At 42.1% G+C, this 20,910-nt stretch overlaps 1 protein-coding gene across 1 annotated transcript in view; it reads left to right on the top strand.

Annotated features, from left to right (window-relative positions):
* The window catches only part of ENKUR (enkurin, TRPC channel interacting protein), a 300,940-nt gene extending 289,633 nt beyond the window's left edge, over positions 1 to 11,307 (top strand). Inside the window, exon 6 of the transcript XR_016315458.1 lies at positions 11,286 to 11,307. The gene's annotated coding sequence lies outside the window, so the exon portion shown is untranslated. The remainder of the gene's footprint in view (positions 1 to 11,285) is intronic.
* Positions 11,308 to 20,910: the final 9,603 nt, after the last annotated feature.

Raw genomic sequence — 20,910 nt, 5'->3', positions numbered from 1 at the left:
GCCTGGGAAGGGACCCAGGAGATGGGCCTACCTACAGGCAGAGGAGGTGGAAGGGAGGATCTCTCAGCTTCAACTGTCCCCAGCCTGGGAAGCAGGGAAGGAGCCAGCCGAAACATAAGGCCTGAAGGCAGCTACCAACCCACAAGCTTGCAGGAGAGGACTGAGTGAGTAATCCCACACACCCTGGGCCAGATAAGGGGAGAGGGCAGTCTGGTGGGAAACCTGACTTGCCCCTATCTGGGACAGTTGATTTAAAAGTGGCAGATTCCAGGTCCCCTTGCTCAGGGATTCCCTCGGGCAGGTGGGCGAAAGGGAGAATTCATCTGGGGTCTGAGGTGGTACACCAGGAGGGCTGGAGAGCTCTCCAAGAAGAGAATCTTTGTCTGTGTACATAATTGCTAAGGAGTTGTCCTCAGGTTACAGTTTCCTTGGGCATCCTATGCACCCCTCAATCCATTCCAAGTTCAATGCCCCTTGATAAAACCAAGACATAACAAGCTCAAGGACTGTTTGCTAAACCCAGTGTGCAGGTACTGGGATGGAAATGTGTGTTGCATGGCTGTGCAGACCTATAGAGGGACCCAAAACTCAGCAACTCCTAAGGGGGTTACACCAGCTATAGTGCCTGACCACCTGTGTTAGGAGTAAGCATGACACCTTCATAGCTTCACACAGAAATTTTGAGTCCATTTAAGTTTCTTATTATAACTGAACCCTGATGAAGGTAAGGGGGGGGGGGTGTTCTAGCACCCAGAATGTGATGGCTGTTTAATGCAAACCAATAAATTACTTTAGACTCTTTTATCGTTTTGTCTGATGCTCCCTCTGTTGGGGCTTGCTTTTTTCTGATAACCTGCTGGGTACCCACTGGAGGGTAGCCCTGTCTGTTGAGAGCTGCCTAACCTGAGCCAGTAAGCTATCACTTGTTTGACTGAACTCATCAAAGTCCCAACACCTTGAATGCTTTTGTCTTCTTGGAGTCTAAAATGTAGAACAAGGCATGATAAGTAAGTAATAGGGAAAGATCAGCTGCATGGTGTCCTCTGGCAATACTGGGACTAGTACTTTGCCCTCTGTCTGCCCTCTTGGGCACAGCTTCCACTGTTCCTTTTAAGGAGAATCTAGGAGATGCCATTTCTGACATTGTACCTAGTGGGTACCTGATCAGGAACAAAGCAGCAGGCATATAAATTCCGACTTTGCTGGCTGCATACTTCATCCAGGTTGGTGACTCAGAGCAAATTAGGGTGAAAGCCCCAAAACCTGTAGCTTTAAATTCCAAGTCACCAGTTGCAGGTCCCATGTTTACCCTAAGTTCACAGTCATGCGGATTTTAGTGTGTTTTCCAATATTCAGAAATGCTCTATGGTCCATTTAATTTGATTTCCTATGGATCTAGTTCACACTTGTGCATTTTGAGCCGGTGCGTTCTTTTTGAAAGGGTCAAGGATTTTTTCCCGCAGCACATTGCATTTTTTGTGCATAGACTTCAATGGAAGTGCACCAAAAATGCAAGTGTTGCAGGGTTTTTTTGTTGTTTTTTTGCCAATAGGAAAGTATTGGCTTTGATGCCACTCTGATGCAACTCTGGGTGGGTGCGACTTTGATGCAACATTTTTTTTAAGGAAATTATGACAGTTCTGTTCATGTAGTGCGACTTTGATACAACTTTACACTCTCTGGCACTCAAGTAGCATCCAAGTCGCACCCAACCAAAGTTGCATTCAAGTCGCACCCATCCAAAATCACATCAAAGTCACATCAAACTGGCATCAAAGTCAATGTTTCCTATTGGCAAAAATAAGTGCAAAACTCATCCAAAATGCCGCAAAAATGAGTGTTCAGAAACACAAACCGCTGTGAAATCGCACAATCCACATAGATATGAACTAGAATGCATAAAAAAACACACTAGAACACGTAAAAAACGCATCAAAAATACACCAGAACATGCCAAAAAACGTGCATGCAAAAACCCATCCAGAACGCATCCGGGCTGATTAAATTGTAGTGAACTTGATTTTTACTTGCAGGTAAGCTTATAATAAAGATCACCTGTAGGTAAAATGAACCGTGCACCATTTACCCTAGATTCACACCTATGCGTTTTTCTGTCGCATTTTGCAGAAACGTAGTACAGTCCATTTAAGAAGATTTCCTATGGGACAGGTTCACCTGGTGCATTTTTTGGAAAGAGTCAGGGACTTTTTTGAATGCAAAACGCTGGGTTTTTGGTTCTATAAACTTCAATGGGAACGGTGCAGAAAAGCATGTATTGCATTTTTGCTGCTTTTTTATGCGCTTTTGCTGCATTTTTGATGCGTTTTAAATCTTCCTAGCAACAAGAAAAAAAAATGAAAAAAAACCTGCAAAACACATAAAAAATGTGGCAAAAACGCAACACAAAACATAATGCAGAAACACCTCAAACGCAACCTGCATAGGTGTGAATCTAGAATTAGGAGATGTTCTAGCGAGCAGCAGCCTATGACGTCACCAGCGCATGCGCTCTGAAGGATCAGCACACCTGTGCCGTTCCTTCAGAGCTGTATGCCGCGGCCCAGACTCCCACACGCATGCACCAGAGTGACATCATCGCAGCTCGGCCAATCAAGCGGCCCCAGCTCGGGAACCTGGAAGGAAGACCAGGTGAAGATAGAAGCCTCTGCAGCAGTGACAACACGCCGTGGGAGGGCTATGTTTTAAGGTAAGTCCTTAATAATGTGCTTGTATGCGATGCCTCATTGTATGCAATACATACTAGCACATTTTTCTAGCGTTTACTACTGCTTTAAGCACTTGCCCTCCAGAGGATTTACCCCCCTTCCTGGCCAGTCCATTTTTTTGTGATACGGCGCTGTGTTACTATAACTGACAATTGTGTGGTCTTGCAATGCTGCACCCAAATTAAATTTACATCCTTTTTTCCCCACAAATGGAGCTTTCTTTCAATGGTATTTAATTGCCTGTGCATTTTTTATTTTTTGCGCTATAAACAAAAAATGTTGAAAAAAACTATATTTTTACTTTTTGCTATTAAACCCGCCCAGTAAAAAAATTTAAAAAAATCAAATTTCGTCATAAATTTGGGCCAAAATGTATTCTGTTTTGTGTGCTGTGTCTCACTGTAAGCCCACTGATTTGTATGGCTCTGCTATGCAGAGCCATACAAAGCAGTGTGTAGGAGCTGACAGGGGAGAGATCTGTATTGTTTACATACAGGTCTCTCCCCCATCAGAAATCCTCAGAGATCGCCGGGTGCCAGCGGGGAATCACCGGCCGGGACCTGGTGATTAACAGCCGAGGCCGCAAATGGCAGCACGAGTAGGGCGCGCATGCATCCCCTACCCGGAACAGCAAAATCACGTATATAAATATATATATATATATATGTGTGTGTGTGTGATTTTGCTCACCCATGCCGCCCTGTAGCAGAAGCGGTTAATATAGCATTTACTTCCTGGAATCCATTTGCCCTTAGCTCAGATATGCAGTCAGGAGGGTGTGCTTAGCTGAACTAACCCCTCCTCCCCTCCTGAAGACTCCTGAGATGTATGACATCATTTGCCTAGGCACGAGAACCAGGAAGTAACTGAAGAATTGTAAAAAAAAAAGTTCAAAATAAGTTATTATAATATACGTTCCTATCTATTTACTAATGCTAGCAGCATAAGCATTCAAAATAGTCAATGTTGATTGAGAGAGTGAAGTTCCACTTTAAGTACACAATAGCTTGGGAGTTGTTGTTTTTTTACTTATTGCTCGTTCTCAAAAAAAAACAAAAAACTAAACTAAACCATAAAAATGTACCAAATCCACATTTGGGGCATTTTTAAATACAACTTGTCCAAAGCCCTCTATATTTCACCCTTTTTTGCTAAAACCATGGTCACCTATAGGCCTCATGCATACTGAGAAGCTCAAAAACGTTTTTTTGAGTTACAGAAGTTTTCAGAATCAAAAAGCCAGGTTTTTGCATGTGCGTTAATGGGTGTTCCCGCGTCTGGCGTTAATGCATGCTGTTGGTCATTTGAATGCATTAACACATGCTAATGTGCGTTTATGTGCACATTTTTTTCACTTTTGAGAGTTTTTATCCTCCTAAGCTCCTCTCCTGAATGCACATGTGATGGGTTTTTTTCTGCCTGTAAACTCCCCTGCTACTAAACTCCTGAAAACACCTATAGTGTGCATGGACACATAGACTAACATGGAGGGGAGTTAACAGGCAGAGAAAATTAAAAGCTCAAAACAGCTCAAACGCCTGTAGGAGCAGCTTCTTTGTGCTGCAGTGTGCATGAGGCCTTATTGAAATTACAAAAAAAACTACAGCATCAATGATTATCTCCCAGAATTAGCCACTGTTCACACCAATGTGATTTGTTATGCGATTTGACAGTTTAACATCACATGACAAGTCACACCCTATTTGTGCATATGGAACTGTTCAAATTTGTGCGACTCTGACTTGCACCAATTTTGAAAAAGGTTCCTGCACTATTTCTGCCAATTTTAGGTATGACTTGCATTGACATCTGTGCATGAAGGTGCACAGATGTCGTCAAGCCGCACATGAAATCACACTGACCGGTAGCTTTGAAATCGCACAACTTTAGCTAAAGTAGTGCAACTTCAAAGCCGCATTCGTGTGAACCAGGGTTTAATGTCAGTTGTAGATGTTTACAAATATTTTTTAAGAAGAACATCCAAGACTATGAAAAATATTTAGCAGTGCGGCATATAAAGTGAGTATGATTCCTTCAGAAAATGTAAGATATAAATATTGAAAGGATCATACAGTTGTGCACCTCAAAATAAACAAGTGCATTGGTTGAGCAGACGTCATGTCAAAATAGAAGAAAATGACAAAAATGACAGATTTGTTTACAGTTCAGATTTATCCGCCAACATTCATCTAAACATGCCTCAGTCACGTAATCCAGACAGTCGGCTCCATTTATTACAAATGGACTTGAATAATGTGCTTCATTAGGGTGAAACTAATTGTGTATTTTCCTGATCCTTACAAACATTACAATTAGAATGTACACCCTGCAAGTTATTAATTGGCAAAGCTCACTCCAAAGCCTACATAATGGGCTTAAGTACATCATCGGAGAGCTGTTTCAAATGCTGTGTGATTGTATTAATTGCTGTTAGAAAGTAAATTAAACCTAGCCTTGATGTAAAAAAAAGTAATTTTTTTAATTAAAAAAATGTAGCATTTTATAGAATGGAAATGTAATTGACAGAATGTGAAATGGAATGAATAGGATAAGTTGAGTTTATTTGGCCTATTTATAAAAGCACATATCATAAATATTAAGTGGGTATTGTTCTTTTTATATCATGCTTTACAAGACACATTCCGCTCTGTGTTTATAGAAGAATTACCACTGTTTCTAAAAGTCGACTTTGCATTCCAATAATGATGACAAGTTTTCAATGCAGAATATATTTCAGCATATTGACCTTTATAGTTTATGGGCCCTTATAAGCCTCAAGTGTAGCCCATAATGTCACCAGCGAGGCATACTTAATATTCATTGACTGCAATGTTACATAAAAGTCAAGAGATTGTCAGAGACTTTAGGCATGCTACAGGAGGCGGTGAGAGACTTCAGGCATGCTGCAACAGGTGGTCAGAGATTTCAGACATGCTCCAGGAGGTGGTCAGAGACTTTAGGCATGCTCCAGGAGGTGGTTAGAGACTTTAAGCATGCTACAGGAGGTGGTCAGAGACTTCAGGCATGCTACAGGAGGTGGTCAGAGACTTCAGGCATGCTGCAACAGGTGGTCAGAGACTTAAGGCATGCTACAGGAGGTGGTTAGAGACTTCAAGCATGTTACAAGAGATAATCAGTGACTTCAGACATGTTACAGAAGGTGGTCAGAAATCTTAAACATGATACAGGAGATGGCCAGAGACTTCAAGCATGCTACAGGATTTGGTTAGAGACTCCAGGTTTGCAACAGCAGATGGTATAAGAATACAGACATGCTACAGGAAATGGTCAGAGATTGCAGACATGCTGCATAGTATGGTTCAAGACTGCAAACATTCTATAAGAGACAGTCATAGACTGGAGACAGCTTATTTGAGACTGCAAGAGATCACGGGTTTTACAGCCCCTTTTATTAGAGATTCTAAGATTGTTATTAAGATATAACCCTACAGAACAGACAGTGCACAGCCCACATGTATTTATCTGCTGCTTCTCTGTAAACAGGAACGTTTATTATTGAGAAAAGACAGAGTTTAACCATAGATGCAGTTACAAACTTATAAAAATTGCCATCTATTGGTTAAAGAATATATCTCTTCTGAATACTGTTGGTGTAGTTTTTGCTAAAAAATGCCTGAACATTGTATTCTAACGCCTTTACAAGTCAATGCTTCCATATCTATGCTCTTACAGCCGCCTAAAAAATTAATTTTGCCATATTTGATTTTATCTTTATTATGTAACATTAAAGAAAAGAAAAACATTCAGGGCTGGTTCACACTACATGCGTTCCAGTGTGTTTTTATTCTGCATCCAACACGCACAGAAAGTAGGATACATGGTTGTCAATAGCATGGTTCACACCAGTGCTTGCAGTTCCAGTGCAAGAAGATGATTTTTCCTGCACAGAACTGTACTGGAAGGAGGTAAAATGCATAACAAAATGCACTGGAATACATAAAAAAATTCACCAGAACGTACTGGAACACATCAAAAATGTGTAAAAAATGTGCATATAGAAATGCATCCAGACTGCGTTTCTATGGTGTGAATTGGCCCTAAAAGTAAAAAAGGGCTGGACAGGATAGAGAAAAAAACCCAAACAACCCATTTAACCATTAGGATTCAGTTTAAAGAATACTTTTCTTTCACTTGCCTGAACAAGTACCCAGATAAGGAAAACACAGACTACTGTCTGAAGGGATTTTGAGGGCTTCACAATACCTAAGGGATATCCTTCCAGTAGAGTATCCCATCTTGTCTTTCAGGTAAGTAACCACTAACAGCACTGATCTATTTACTGTGTGTAAGAGTGGTATTCTTCCCACTGACCACCAGTGTAAGGCGGGCACCTGTCCAACTGACCACCAATGAAAGGGGGTACAACACTGACCACAAATATCAGGGGACACTTCACCAACTGGCACCGATATAAAAGCGCTCTACACTGACCACAAATGTAAGGGGCACTACACAGACCACCAATGTATTATTCTTGTATTAGGTATTATGTCTACAACAAACTGGTCAAGATACAATATAGTAAGCTAATATATATATATATATATATATATATATATATATATATATATATAATTTTTATCAGGATTTCCTTGAGCTCTGAACATTATTCCAAGGGTTCGTCCAATTCAAAAAGTTTGTGAAAGTCTGTATACACTTCCATTGTATACAACCTTCCATTTCCCATTTCTTATACCTATAGCAGTCACAAATCCCATTCCTCAATGATCACTTTGATGAAACACCTTCAACAAAATATTGACATTCATTACAAAAGATGATTGATATCCTGACAGCCAGACAGAAGATCACTGAGAAGGAAGATGACTAATAGCTCTTCCATAATTAAAACCTGGGAAACACCATTTTAAAACAATGTGTTGCATGTCCTGTTTTTGTATTGTATTTTGACTCATGGATACTGGAATCTGTGCACTTGTATTGAATGTCATTGGGAATATTATAACTCCCTTGAAAACATATTTTAGTTCTGTGTAAAAAGATTTGTTTTCTAAAATTTATGCTCAGAGTGAACCATCTTGATCAATCACGACTTCAGATTTGTGTGAACGGGTTCACTAACCTCTTTCCAGGATTTGAGTTCTGCAAGACAAAAGTGCAACCCTTCTAGCCACCATTCATCAAATAATTGTCAACAGTTGAGTACAAAAGAGAAAAATAAAATAAGATATGGGATAAGATATGCACTTTGTAAGAATGATTTTTACCCCAAATTCATTTTGTTTTTGGAATGATGTACATTTGTTTATTCTTTTGTCACAAAATATCTTCTCCTTGCTATAAATGATCTTCTTGGTTCTAGTTTTGGGAAATTAATTCTTAAAAGTTTAAATACATTTTCAAAAATTTTGATCTATAGCACTTCTTAGTAGCTAAGAAATGGCCCAGAAGCATTGTTTGATTTTAAGCATTAATATTTTTCTAATGCAGGGTTTCTCAACCAGGACTCCATGGAACCCTAGGGTTCCTCCAGGGGTTTCCAAGCGTTCCTTAATCAATGAGCAATTTCTGCTTCTCAAGTAAGTTTCCAGCTATTGATCTTTTTATCTAACTGTAAGAGGGTAATTCTTCTCAATAACCACAAGTGTAAGCCACATTCTCCCCACTGACCATCACACTAATGAATTATAAGTTGTAGATATAGTCATTTTCATCAGGGGTTCCCTGAGACCAACAAGTTATTTCAAGGGTTCCTCCATGTTGAAAAGGTTGAGAAAGGCTGATCTAATGCAAAGATTTTAAACTTTTTCTTTATTTAGAGATAAGAATGGTTAAAACTCCTGGTAGTTTTTTTTTTTGCTGCCTGTGTCCCATTGGGTGGTGATCCCTTCACATCCTGTTCCAAAGACACAAATAAAAGTCAGAGAAAATCGCTCCAAAATTACATAAATCTTTAGATGTTATTACAACAAGTGTTCCCATTGGAAAACTACTCACTATTCCTTTTCTGGTGACAACTCAAAATTTGGCATTTTTCCTCCTTCGAAAGTGTTAACAGTGTTGCTAACCCTTCCTTATGCTATCCAAAACTAAAGCTGGCCATACACTGATCAAAATATGAACAATTCAGCAGGGACTGGCCAAATTTCTTTCAGTGTGTGGACATCTTCGCTCAACAGAAATCGATTATTTGATCAGCTTCTGTCAAAGCAACATATTTCAGAGGGGGAGGTGCAGGGGTGGACTGACAACTCATGGGGCCCCTGGGCAATAGCGGATCATGGGGCCCCTGTGTCCTTGCCCAAACTCAAAAAAGCCTATGAAAAAGGTACCAGGGGCATCTCATGGAGCCCCCTACTGACCCCGGGCCCTCGGGCAGTGCCCGAGTTTCCAAATGGTCTGTCTGCCCCTGGTGAGGTGTGGTCAGTCCGGTCCCAAGTGGGGAAGCTTCTTTCCAGGAAATCAGTTCCCTAACCTGTTCATTCTCATCAGAAATCTTTCCCTGCAGCTAGTTACTTTCCCTATCAAGTGGGGTCTCTCTCCCTACACTTGCCACTTGCAAAATGCACGCTAAAACCCAGGGGCAGGGACTTATATAAACCCGGCTGAGCCAAGATAGCCGCCAAGGGTCACATGGCTGCAGCATAGCCAACCAGAACGCTGCTCCATTTACCCAGGAAACCATAGAGAAGCTATTTTTCCCTTTGACTTTCTCTCCAGGCTGTGATACTACTCAGATCAAGCGCCACCTACAGTGGAGAAAACAGAATGCACCTGCCTACATGTTCAACATGCTAAGTGTACAGAAGTCAATCGGTAGATTGATTTCTGTACAACCAACCTGCCCATACATGGATCAAATGTCAGCCGGTCCCTGCTGAACAAGCCGTATTTTGATCCATGTATGGTCGGCTTCATGGGAAGCACAAATGTTAATGGAATCTAAACAAGAAATCTTTAGCAATTCTTTTATTATAACTTTTGTGAAAGTGACTATCCCTACTGGCAGCATTTTATACCTCCTACACCAATGTAATGAGGGGCAGAGGCATTTATTTAATGGTTAACTAGCAGATTGATTGTATTCCATGATAATTTGTCTCAGAGACTTGCCAAATACCAGCGTGGAGCAGCATTGTTCAGTGAAGCGAGGAATAAAGTAGGTGTAGACACATTCCCAAGATACATTTTCATTAGCGTATACTGTGTGTTTATAATTCTGCTGTCAGAAGCTGATCTAAATAGCTGGATGAGTCATTTCAGATGAAAATTTAAATGATGTGAAACTGCATGATTCCTTATAATTATGGCTGGAGCCATTTCATAACACTGCTCATCAGTAGACTGTTGCAGCAATAAACAACTAAACCGGGGGAGTGGTGCTTTAGACCTAAAAGGGCTTAGTGGTTAGCAATTCAGCCTTGCAGCACTAGGATCCTCAGCTTGAATCTCAGGAAGCACACTATCTGCATGGAGTTTGCATGTTCTCCCTGTGCTTGTGTAGGTTTCCTCCTACACTTCAAAGACATGCTGGTAGGATAATTAGCTTCTGTCTAAATTGGCCCTAGTATGTGTATGCATGAATGTTAGGGACCTTAGATTGTAAGCTCTTTGAGGGCAGGGACTGATGTGAATGTACAGTACATAAAGCACTGCGTGAATTGTCAATGTTATATAAATATCTGTAACAAATCACTGCATAAAAATTTTAATTCCTTAAGGGCTCATTCACACTTGGCTGTTTTACCAACACTTGCCAAACGCCCCTATAGCGTTTGGCAAGCATTGGACCGGCGTTTGCGGAGCGGTTTTTAACGCTCGGCAAACGCTCCGCAAACGCCGCATGCGCGGTTTAGCGGCGGTTGCTAGGTGTTTGCCGAGCGTTAATAACGCCCCACAAACGCCTATAATGCAGTTTGAGTGGTGTTACCACTCCACAAATGCCCCGCAACTGCTCTGCAAACGCACCATAGATGAGAATAGGAGGCTTCAACGCCTCCTGACTCAACCAGAGGCGTCCGTTTTGACGTGACGCAAATGCTCCCGTTAGAACAGTGCCATGTGCTGTAATGTGCAGAATTGGCAGAGGCGTTTGGGAAGTGGTAAAAACGCTTTCCAAACTCCTCTCTGCCACCTGCACACAACGCTAGTGTGAACGTAGCCTTAAGGTCCCTTCACAGCATCTTAAAATGCAAGCACTGTAATGCACATGGGAACACTAGTGTTGTCTTCATACTAAAATCACCCTTGAGATCAGCTATGATTAATCTATGGTGCTTGCTACATAACTGCATATAGTAGTGTTTGATCATTCAAAGTTGAAACATTGTGTTTAAGGCCCGTTCACACTGCAGGTGAGCATGCTGCCCTTGCGATCTGCATGCAGGTGCCAATTACTATGTTTGGTGCAGTGTGCTTTTAAAAGTAGTGCAAGGACTATTTTTTTGCACGGTCCATTGCATTTTTCAGCCCATTTAAGTGAACGGGAACGTGTGAGAATCCCAGAGTGAACCAGTCCTCAATCAATATATTCACCAGGGGCAGACTGACCATTTGGAAACTCGGGCACTGCCTGAGGGCCCGGGGTCAGTAGGGGGCCTCATGAGATGCCCCTGGTACCTTTTTCAAAGGTTCCAGAGTTCTGAGTTTGGGCAAGAACACAGGGGCCACATGATCCCCTGTTGCCCGGGGGCCCCATGAGTTGTCAGTCCGCCCCTGGTATTCACTAATACATTCTACACTCCATTTTTCCCATATGTCTAGTGGTCGATCTCCAATCAGTATTAATTAGTTATGGGCCTATTATGGGTAATAATCACTCATGTGCATGATCCTTAGGCTAGGTTCACATCTATGCAGGTTGCGTTTGAGCCATTTTTGCATTGCATTTTGCGTTTTTGCACTTGCATTTTTGCGGCATTTTGCATGGGGTTTTTTTTTTCATTTTTTAAACTTTTTTCTTGTTGCTAGGCAGATTTAAAACTGAAAACGCATAAAAAAATGCAGCAAAAACGCAATGCATTGCAGTCTATAGAAAGAGAAACACAACTTTTTGCATTCAAGAAAATCCTGACCCTTTCCAAAAAACACACCGGGTGAAAACGCACAATTGTGAACATGCTAAAATCATGTTAAATGGACTGTACTGCATTTCTGCAAAACACAAAATGCTGCAGAAAATTCTTAGGTGTGAACCTAGGGTAAAGGAACCTTTCATTGAATATACTTGATCCACTTACTTAGTAGCAGCATTTAAAGTGTAGAGTAGGAAAGGATTAGAACCCCTGTAAAGTTTATCTTTCTGTCCCTGCCACCCAAACTTAATGTGCAGGTCACATACATTGGCAGAATGGAAAATATGGGGTTCTATGCATTAAAGTGAAAAACCTTCTGTGGTGCAGAATGCGGGGGGGGGTCCCTCCCCCCCCCCCATACATACCTGACCCCGATCCCATCCAGCGATATGCATTAGAGCAGCAGCTGTCTCCCCTCTCTCTGAGCAGGATGATTCATTGGCTCCCGCTCAGGGGTGGACTGACCATTTGGAAACTCGGGCACTGCCCGAGGGCCCGGGGTCAATAGGGGGCCCCATGAGATGTTCCTGGTACCTTTTTCATAGGCTTTTTTGAATTTGGGCAAGGACACAGGGGCCCCATGATCCCCTATTGCACAGGGGCCCCATGAGTTGTCACTCCGCCTCTGCTCCCGCTGTTGTCAATCAAGTGCTGTGCAGAGCCGCCCGCTCTTTGTCAATGGGCACAGACGGGGTGGCTCGAGAGCAAGCCTGCATGGTTGCCCCCACAGAACACGGCTCTCCATGGGGGTATCCACTGAAGGGGAGGAGCCTGGAGCGCTGGCAGGGGACCCCAGAAGAGAAGGATTCATGATGCTCTGTGCAACACCATTGCACAGAGCAGGTAAGTATAACGCGTTTGCTATTTTAGTAAAAAATAAAAACAAAGGTTTAATGTCGCTTTAAGTATAACTAAAGGTATTTTTTCTATCTTGGATAGAGTGGAGAGGGAATAGAATATTTGTTAGGCTTTTATTGCTGTGTGTGTCCCCGTTAGGGAGATTCACCCTCTCAATTTGTCCTGATGACCATTATTATAGAGAGTAAAAGAAAATCCCAACGATTGGGTTGTCACCAGAACAGGAATAGAGCAGGTATCTTACAGTGGGGACACTAATTTTTTGGAGGGATTTCCTCTATCTTCCTATTTTGTTTATAGGGCAGGAAGTGGAGGGAAATCCCCCCCATGGGACACAGCTAGAAAAAAATAAACTGACAGGGGTTATAAGTCTCCCATACTTTATCCAAAATGAACTAAAATATGTTTTGGCTTTAGTTCTACTTTACAATATGGGTCACTAGAGAGACAGGTGTAGGAGAGGGGCATGAAAAAAAAGCCCAGTGAATAGATCTGCAACTTGATGATCCATTCATTCTTTCCCTATCCAAAAGCTACAATGGTCTCTCTCCTCCCTTTGTTATAAGAGGAAGGGAGGGATCAGACATGTAATCAAAGGCATGTGATGATTGTGAGGACCAATCACAATGATCACATGGTACCAAGCCCTTCAGATTGTCTCAGAACAGTGTCTTTGTGTCATTAGATGGCTCAGTACTCAGTGATTGGCAGGCTGAATGACTACACAACAATTTTTTTTATCCAGTTTATAAATGGCAGCAGGTAGATATTGAGCTGCCAATTTGCTTTTTTAAAAATTACCATTGTAGACGAGGGGTTGAGATAATTTTTTACATTCACAATGTAACAATCTTGTTCTTTCATGTTTGTATTAATACATTAAATGTAGATATTCATTTATGAGTCACTAGAAGGAGCTCTCAGCGAAATTACAATTCTTCTCTCCCCAAAGCTATTGAGATAAGATATCTGTTGCATATGGAGTGCATTGTTTTCATTGAGTTAGTCATTTCACTGACTTGCATTGTGATAAAAAGCAGTAAAGCGTAACCATTTTGTACAATGTAATACAGAAAGCAGATTCTGCATGTAACAGTAAAATATGGATGCCTCCATAAACATATATAGTCATAAAAAATATACGGAAAAACATTTCTAAAGCATTATATTTTGATAGGATAATTTACATCACATTACAACTTGGACCAATGTGACTATGTACAGTATATACCATACCTAGCTCATGCCCCTGGAAGTTGGAACTCACCATAGTCAGCTCTACTTCAGTGATCTCCACTTGCTTCCAGGTCCCATGCTGAGTGGCTGCCCTGCGGCATTCTGAACACCCCTTGGCTTGGGCAACATTCAGAGATCTCTTTGCTTTTCTGAAAGAGTGCAAAGCATTCTCTGATTGGATGAGGTGAAGAGCGTGATGTAGTTGTCCCACATCTCCACCTCGTCCATTCAGAGAATACTTTTCACTCATTGAGAAAAGCAAAGATCTCTGAATGGCGCCCATGCCAAGGGGTTGACCTCCTGTGCTCAAAAAGCAGCAGGGCAGCCACTCGGCCTGAGACCTGAAAGCAAGTAGAGCTACCTGGAGTAGCGGCATCTACTACAGTCATGTCCAGCTTCCAGAGCAGTATTTTTCAACGTTTATTCAGTCCCAACACCCTTTTAGGTCCCTTTCACATGGCCATCATCCGATCAGTCACAGTTTTTCAAAGGAAAAACTTACTCAGTTTACATCAGCTTTTACATCAGCTTTCACTTCCGTTTATTTCAGTTCAGTTTACATCATTTTACATCAGTTTACATCTGTTTTTGCATATGTTTTTACTTTTATTTGTTGCAGAGACCAATCAGAGGTGACAAAAGTATAAACAAAATTTTTTCTTGACTAAAAACTGACATAAACAGAACTGATGTAAACAGGTGGCTTCCGTTTACATTTGTTCTATTCTGTTTTAATGGATCTGGATTTACCCTTGTACGTTTAAAAAAATGGACCGTAACGGACACGGATGTAAATGGATGGTAAATGGATGATCATCCCTTCACATCCGCTGGTCAATAGAAATACATTGATGTGCATTTTTTTCATCCAGCAACGGATAGATTAAAAATGGACAAATGGTCCGCCCATGTGAAAGGGGCCTTAAAGTATGAAAAATCTTGAGATATCCCAGTCCAAAACATAAATGTTACTTATCAATGGGAAACCTGAGCCTGGGATAATGCACACAACAGTCTTAATAAAATGAATTTCGTATCAAAAGCACCCCTTCACACTAGAGATCCTCTCATCTCATCAGAGTTCCCCCAACCCATTAGAGACTCCTCTGTACATGAAAACTCCTCATCATAGTACAGTCCAGGGGCGGACTGACAACTCATGGGGCCCCCGGGCAATAGGGGATCATGGGGCCCCTGTGCCCTTGCCCAAACTCAAAAAAGCCTATGATAAAGGTACCAGGGGCATCTCATGGGGCCCCCTACTGACCCCGGGCCCTCAGGCAGTGCCCGAGTTTCCAAATAGTCAGTCCGCCCCTGGTACAGTCCCCCCATGAGAGAGTCATCCTATTACATCAGAGTCCCTCCATCACACCACAGTCTCCCCATCTTCAGAGTTTCCCAATCTTCACAGAGTCTCCCCATCACAAACTTCTCTCATCACATCAGAATCCCCCCATCACACAGTCCCCCAAGCACAGAGACCTCCCCATTACACAGTCCCCTCTACACACCAGAACCCCCCACAAAACAAAGGGTGCGAAGTAAAGCAAGTCTGAAGGAGGCAGACTTCCGTCTTCTCCTGAATGCTTGGGGTTCCCTTCATGAAACCTGCATTGGATCAGCATCATGCCTTGTCATGGTGCCGTCCAGCCAGTCACTAAAACCATAGGACTGAATGACGCCATGCATCCTTCCCAAGATCTTTATTGGTTGCTATGGTGCTGGCAGCTGGCTCAACTACTCCATGGCAACCCCTGATGCTGATCTGGGACAAACTGGGTTCCAAAGAGCATCCTGGTTGAGAGACACTCTTCCAGAGGGATCCAACAGGTATGGTATATGCATAATTACAAGGTAATTACTGTAAAAATATCTATACCTGAAATTCTTCATTAATGATCATCTAGGGCAGCTTAAAATAGTATAATGTTGCTATGTAAATGTTTTTTTTCTGCCTTTTGAAGCTATTATAAATGAATTTGCTATCTACGTCTTAGCAGATATCAAAAACAAAATGCTCAGTGTCACCTTTCACTGCTCAGGAAGCAATTATACAATAATTTAGCACCATTACAAAGCCATTTATCTATAACCTAGTCAATGGCTGGAATGAGTTATTGAATTTTATGTCCTGTTTTTCACTTTTACACACATTGAACTGAGCGGACGTTATTGCAGATTGCGTGACTCAGGGCAGCCACTATTACATTTTTAGGAACCTTGTCACTTCTCCAAGTTGCAGAATTGATCAGCCTGGTTGGATTGTTTTTTTCAAACAGATTCAGATCTTGACAGAATATGATACGTATGCAAGTTGTATGGAAATGTAAACGTAGCTCTATCGGTTAACACTATTTGTGTTTTCTCAGGCATGACAGTCTATTCATTTGAATGGGCAGCTTTGCCTGTGTTTCCTGCAGTAGAAAGGTGCATGCTCCTTTTTTAAAAATGTGGTGGCAGGGAAACCGCATGGTCTTTTTAACCATGCGATTGTCCTGCAGTTCCTGCACCTACAAACACGCTGTGGGCTGAGATGCGTGGAGGTGTCATTCTGAATACATGGCATCCCTGCATGTCTAGTAAGAGCAGTCTGATTTGGCTGCGGGTGGTTGCAGGTGCAAAAACAGATGTGATTCCTGCACCAGCATCCAGCCTACAGACTGCGGGCAAATGTGAACCGAACCTAAAGATTTGCACAGCTGCATTGATTTTCTCCTTGTATGTAAAAGCAGGAGGTTGAGCCTTGAATTTAATGTCCACCCAGCCTGGGTGTGTTTGAGGCCATACACCCATACCCACATGGATGTCAGTTTGGGAGCAGCAGATGTGTCTGTGCAGCCGCTGCATCCCAATTGACAGTAATGGGACTTTCTGCATGGAGATGCACAGAACACCTGTGCATCCACATGTGAGTAAGAATGGACTACCCCTCTTACGTGACATCTCCAAAGACCTACAGACATGGAATAAACCCTGGTTTTCTTGGTTTGGTAGGGCAGCTATACTAAAGATGAACGTGCTCCCCAGAATATTATATCTTTTGCAGACAATACCAATCCAATTACCAAACTCATTCTTCAAATCCTATAGAACGCTCTGTACCTCCTTTCTTTGGTATAATAAACGCCCAAGAATTAGCTTTGCCCAACTCACCATGCCCAAGAGGAGTGGAGGTATAGGACTTCCGGATATTCACCGTTATTACAGGTCCTGTCACCTAGCCAGAATAGTGGACTGGACAACAAACCACACTCGTAAGGTGTGGGTTGGTGTAGAGGCTGATTTCTCAAAGATACCACTCTCCACCTCCCCGTGGCTGAAAACCTCTCACGTCCCTTCCGAGTTTCGAGAACACCCACTTATAGGTCCCACTCTATGCTGTAGTGCTCAGTTGTTCCAGAAAAAAGAACTATCTTCCTTTCCGAGCCCTCTTACTCCGATCAAATTGAATCCGGACTTTATTCCAGGGATTTCTCCGACCTTTCTCGCTGGGTATGGCCGTGATGAGAGTCTTACAGTGGGTCAATTCTTCAAAGATTCTAGCCTCTTATCTAATGAAGACATTGCAAAGACGTGGCCATCCATTACACTAACACCATGGATGTATAGACAAATACACCATTTCTTACGTAACTCCCCACATCTAAATATGCTTACTGCATTTGAGAAGCTCTGCTTTACGGACATCCCCCAGCGGCATGTTATATCTAAGCTCTATTCCTATCTTGAAAGTACTAACACATCTCATTCGCGGAAGACCTGTTCAGCCTGGCAACGTGACCTACAACTTCAAATCTCACCAGAGGACTGGGACCACATTTACGACCATATGCATAAAGGCTCCATTTGTGTCTCTACACAAGAAGGCAATTATAAATTATTTTCCAGATGGTACAGAGTTCCGTCTTGGGTTAGTAAATTTGATCCTAACGCCTCAGATCTATGCTGGAGATGTTCCCGGGCAACAGGTACTCTTCTACATATCTGGTGGGACTGCCCGCGGCTGCAACCCTTCTGGAGAAAAGTTTTGGACATAATCACTCAAGTAACTACATACACCCTAGACTTTACCCCAGCACAATGTCTACTTCATCATTCCTCACTTTCTGTGCGGACTTATCGTAGGTCGCTTGCTTTACACATGATAAATGCGGCAAGACAGTGTATTCCGGTCCATTGGCGATCGGAATACGTTCCCACCGTGCGAGAGTGGATTCTTAGGATCATCAGGATCGCAGAGATGGAGGAGCTGATTTCAGTGGCAAAAGAACACCCCGAGAGATTCAGGAAGACTTGGGCGTGTTGGAATCATTTCCAAACTACCGATACTTATCATTGTCTAATGAAGGAATGAGCGAGAGGAGATTTGGTGACACGGAAACCCCTAGAACGTTCACTTCAGGAATAGTTCCATTACGGGACTTCAACGAAATTGTATTTCTAAGTAATGATTGAATCTGTCTCAGCCTGGAAGCTGCTAACTGATATGACTGGTTTGGTTATGCCTATTTAGTTATATACCTCATCCTTCCCCCATTCACCTCCCCCCCCCCCCTCTTCCCCCTTTTTTTTTTTCTCTCTCTCTCTCTCTCTCTCTCTCTCCCCCTCTACCTCTCTCTCTCTCTCTCTTCATCTGTATTCGTCCCCTACGTCCCTCCTCGCCCCACTATGATATTTTTTCTCATACTCTTCCTCCATTCCCTTACTCATTTCATTCCCATCTCTTCTTTCTCTCTTTTTCACCTCTTTACCATATTCTAACTAACTATATTTTTCATAAGGTACAGAGTACTTACAGACACACAGGTGTAACAATACTCCTCCAATCTAATCTATAATGTTCAAGTACGGAATCCTAAGACATATATGCCTTGAGTTGACACGACTATTGCTATATACCTCACTGTCCTGTTTCTTTAGATCTCCCTACACAAGGACTATTGTACCCCGTATTTCTATAAATTACTTACTGCTAACATCATTGCTATGGGTATATACGGTGCCTTCCCCTTAGGACTGTATTTCAGGTTGAGCTACGATTTACTTATATGTCCTGAACCCGTCTGCGTTACGGGAGAACATGCTTAAAGACTTGCGCGGACTGCGATCCGTATTTGTTTATGACTTGTTATGCCTTTCATATCTCAATAAAATTTCTTGGAAAAAAAAAAAAAAAAAAAGAATGGACATCCACGGGGGTATGCTTATGTTCACCCCATGTGAATGAGGCCTATGAATTTATGTGGCACAAATACTGCCAGAAGTTGGCAGAAAAATGCCTCTAATGATGTTTATGTATGCTCATTTATGTGCGTTTACATGTGTCTGGCATTTAGAAGTGTATGAGCATAATCTCGTACTATTGGCAAGAATATTCAGTTATTCTAGCCAATGGAATAAATATCTGCACATATTCATGTGTTTATGTGTGTTTGGGTGCATTTATGTGAGTACAGACATAAATTATACTAAAAAGTAGGGTTGCAGCAATACTGATACCGGTATTATGTGTACTTGTACTTGTGCAAATGCCCCGATACCTGAAACCGATACCTTTGTGGTGCAATTTGAGCCCATATAAAATGAATGGGCTCAAATCACACTGCAAAGAATGGCATGTGATTTGAACTGAAATTGTGCTACTTCTGCTGAAGTAGCAGTGCGATTCCTGTCTGAATCCGGTATTTTGTATGGCTCAAATCGCACTGCAAACTGCACAGCAACCACAGGGAAACCGCATCTGATTTGCACAGGAATCACATTGCTACTTCAGCTGAAGTAGGGCAATTTCATTTCAAATCACATGCGGTTTCCATGCAGTGCGATTTGAGCCCATTCATTTTGTATGGGCTCAAATTTCGCTGCAAAGGTATCAGTAATCGATGTAGTATTTGAGTACTTAAGCATCGGTACTTGTATTCGCCGATAAAAAAAAAAGTTATTGGTGCAATCCTACTAAAAAGCTCCTCTCTGGACACAAGTTTGAGGCATTTTTTATACCCCTGACGTTGTTATAAAATACATCAGTAAACTACACAATATGCATATTAGACAAACTAGAGCTGCTTTCAGAAGCATAAAATAATACCGCCAGACACCTTTTAAAGGGGCATTTTTTTCTTCCCGTGTACATGAGGCCTTGGAGTGGAGCGTTTAAAGGTCCGTACTTTAAGTTGTCACTGCATTACACAGCATTCCTCCTCCTCCAAACACGGTGAGTTGAGTTGATGCCAAAGAGCTTGGTTTTGGTCTCATCTGACCTCAACATTTCAACCAGTCCTCCTCTGCATCATGCAGATGTTCAGTGACAAACTTCAAACGGGCCTGGACATGTGCTTTCTTGAGCAGAGGGACCTTACGGGCACTGCAGGAATCCTTGTCGGTGTAGTGTGTTACCAATTGTTTTCTTGGTGACTGTGGTCCCAGCTGCCTGGAGATTATTGACAAGATCCTCACGTGTAGTTCTGGGATGATTCCTCACTGTTCTCATGATCTTTGACACTCCACGAGGTGAGATCTTGCATGGTGCACCAGACCTAGGGAGACTGACAGTTGTTTTGTGTTTCTTCCATTTGCGAATGATTGCACCAAGTGTTGTCACCTTCTCACCAAGCTGCTTGGCGATAGTTTGGTATCCCAGTCCAGCCTTGTGTAGGTCTACAATCTTGTCCCTGACATCCTTGGACAGCTCCAAGGATTCCTTAATTCCTTGATTGCCCCGAGATATTACCCCTTCTTAGCCTTTGCCTTTAGTACATTGACACTATATAGCATTACCACTGATTAATATTAGTATTAGTTTCACTGGAGATGTCAGTCAGTTAGTGTCCCTCCCAGCCAGCATTAGTTAGTGTCAGATTGCCCGCTGAACTATCACAGTGCCACTATGATCACTGCCATTACTAGTATAAAAAAACAAATAAAAATCCCAGTATATATATCATAGTTTGTAGACACACAATCCAATAAATATACTCTGATTGGGATTTATTTTTACTAAAGACATATTGCAGAATACATTTTGGCCTAAGTTT

The sequence above is a fragment of the Staurois parvus genome, unplaced genomic scaffold (assembly GCF_062004578.1).
Source record: "Staurois parvus isolate SC_StPar_1 unplaced genomic scaffold, SC_StPar_1.0 ptg000636l, whole genome shotgun sequence".
Classification (NCBI taxonomy): domain Eukaryota; kingdom Metazoa; phylum Chordata; class Amphibia; order Anura; family Ranidae; genus Staurois; species Staurois parvus.
This window is presented reverse-complemented; position numbering and strand designations above follow the sequence as displayed.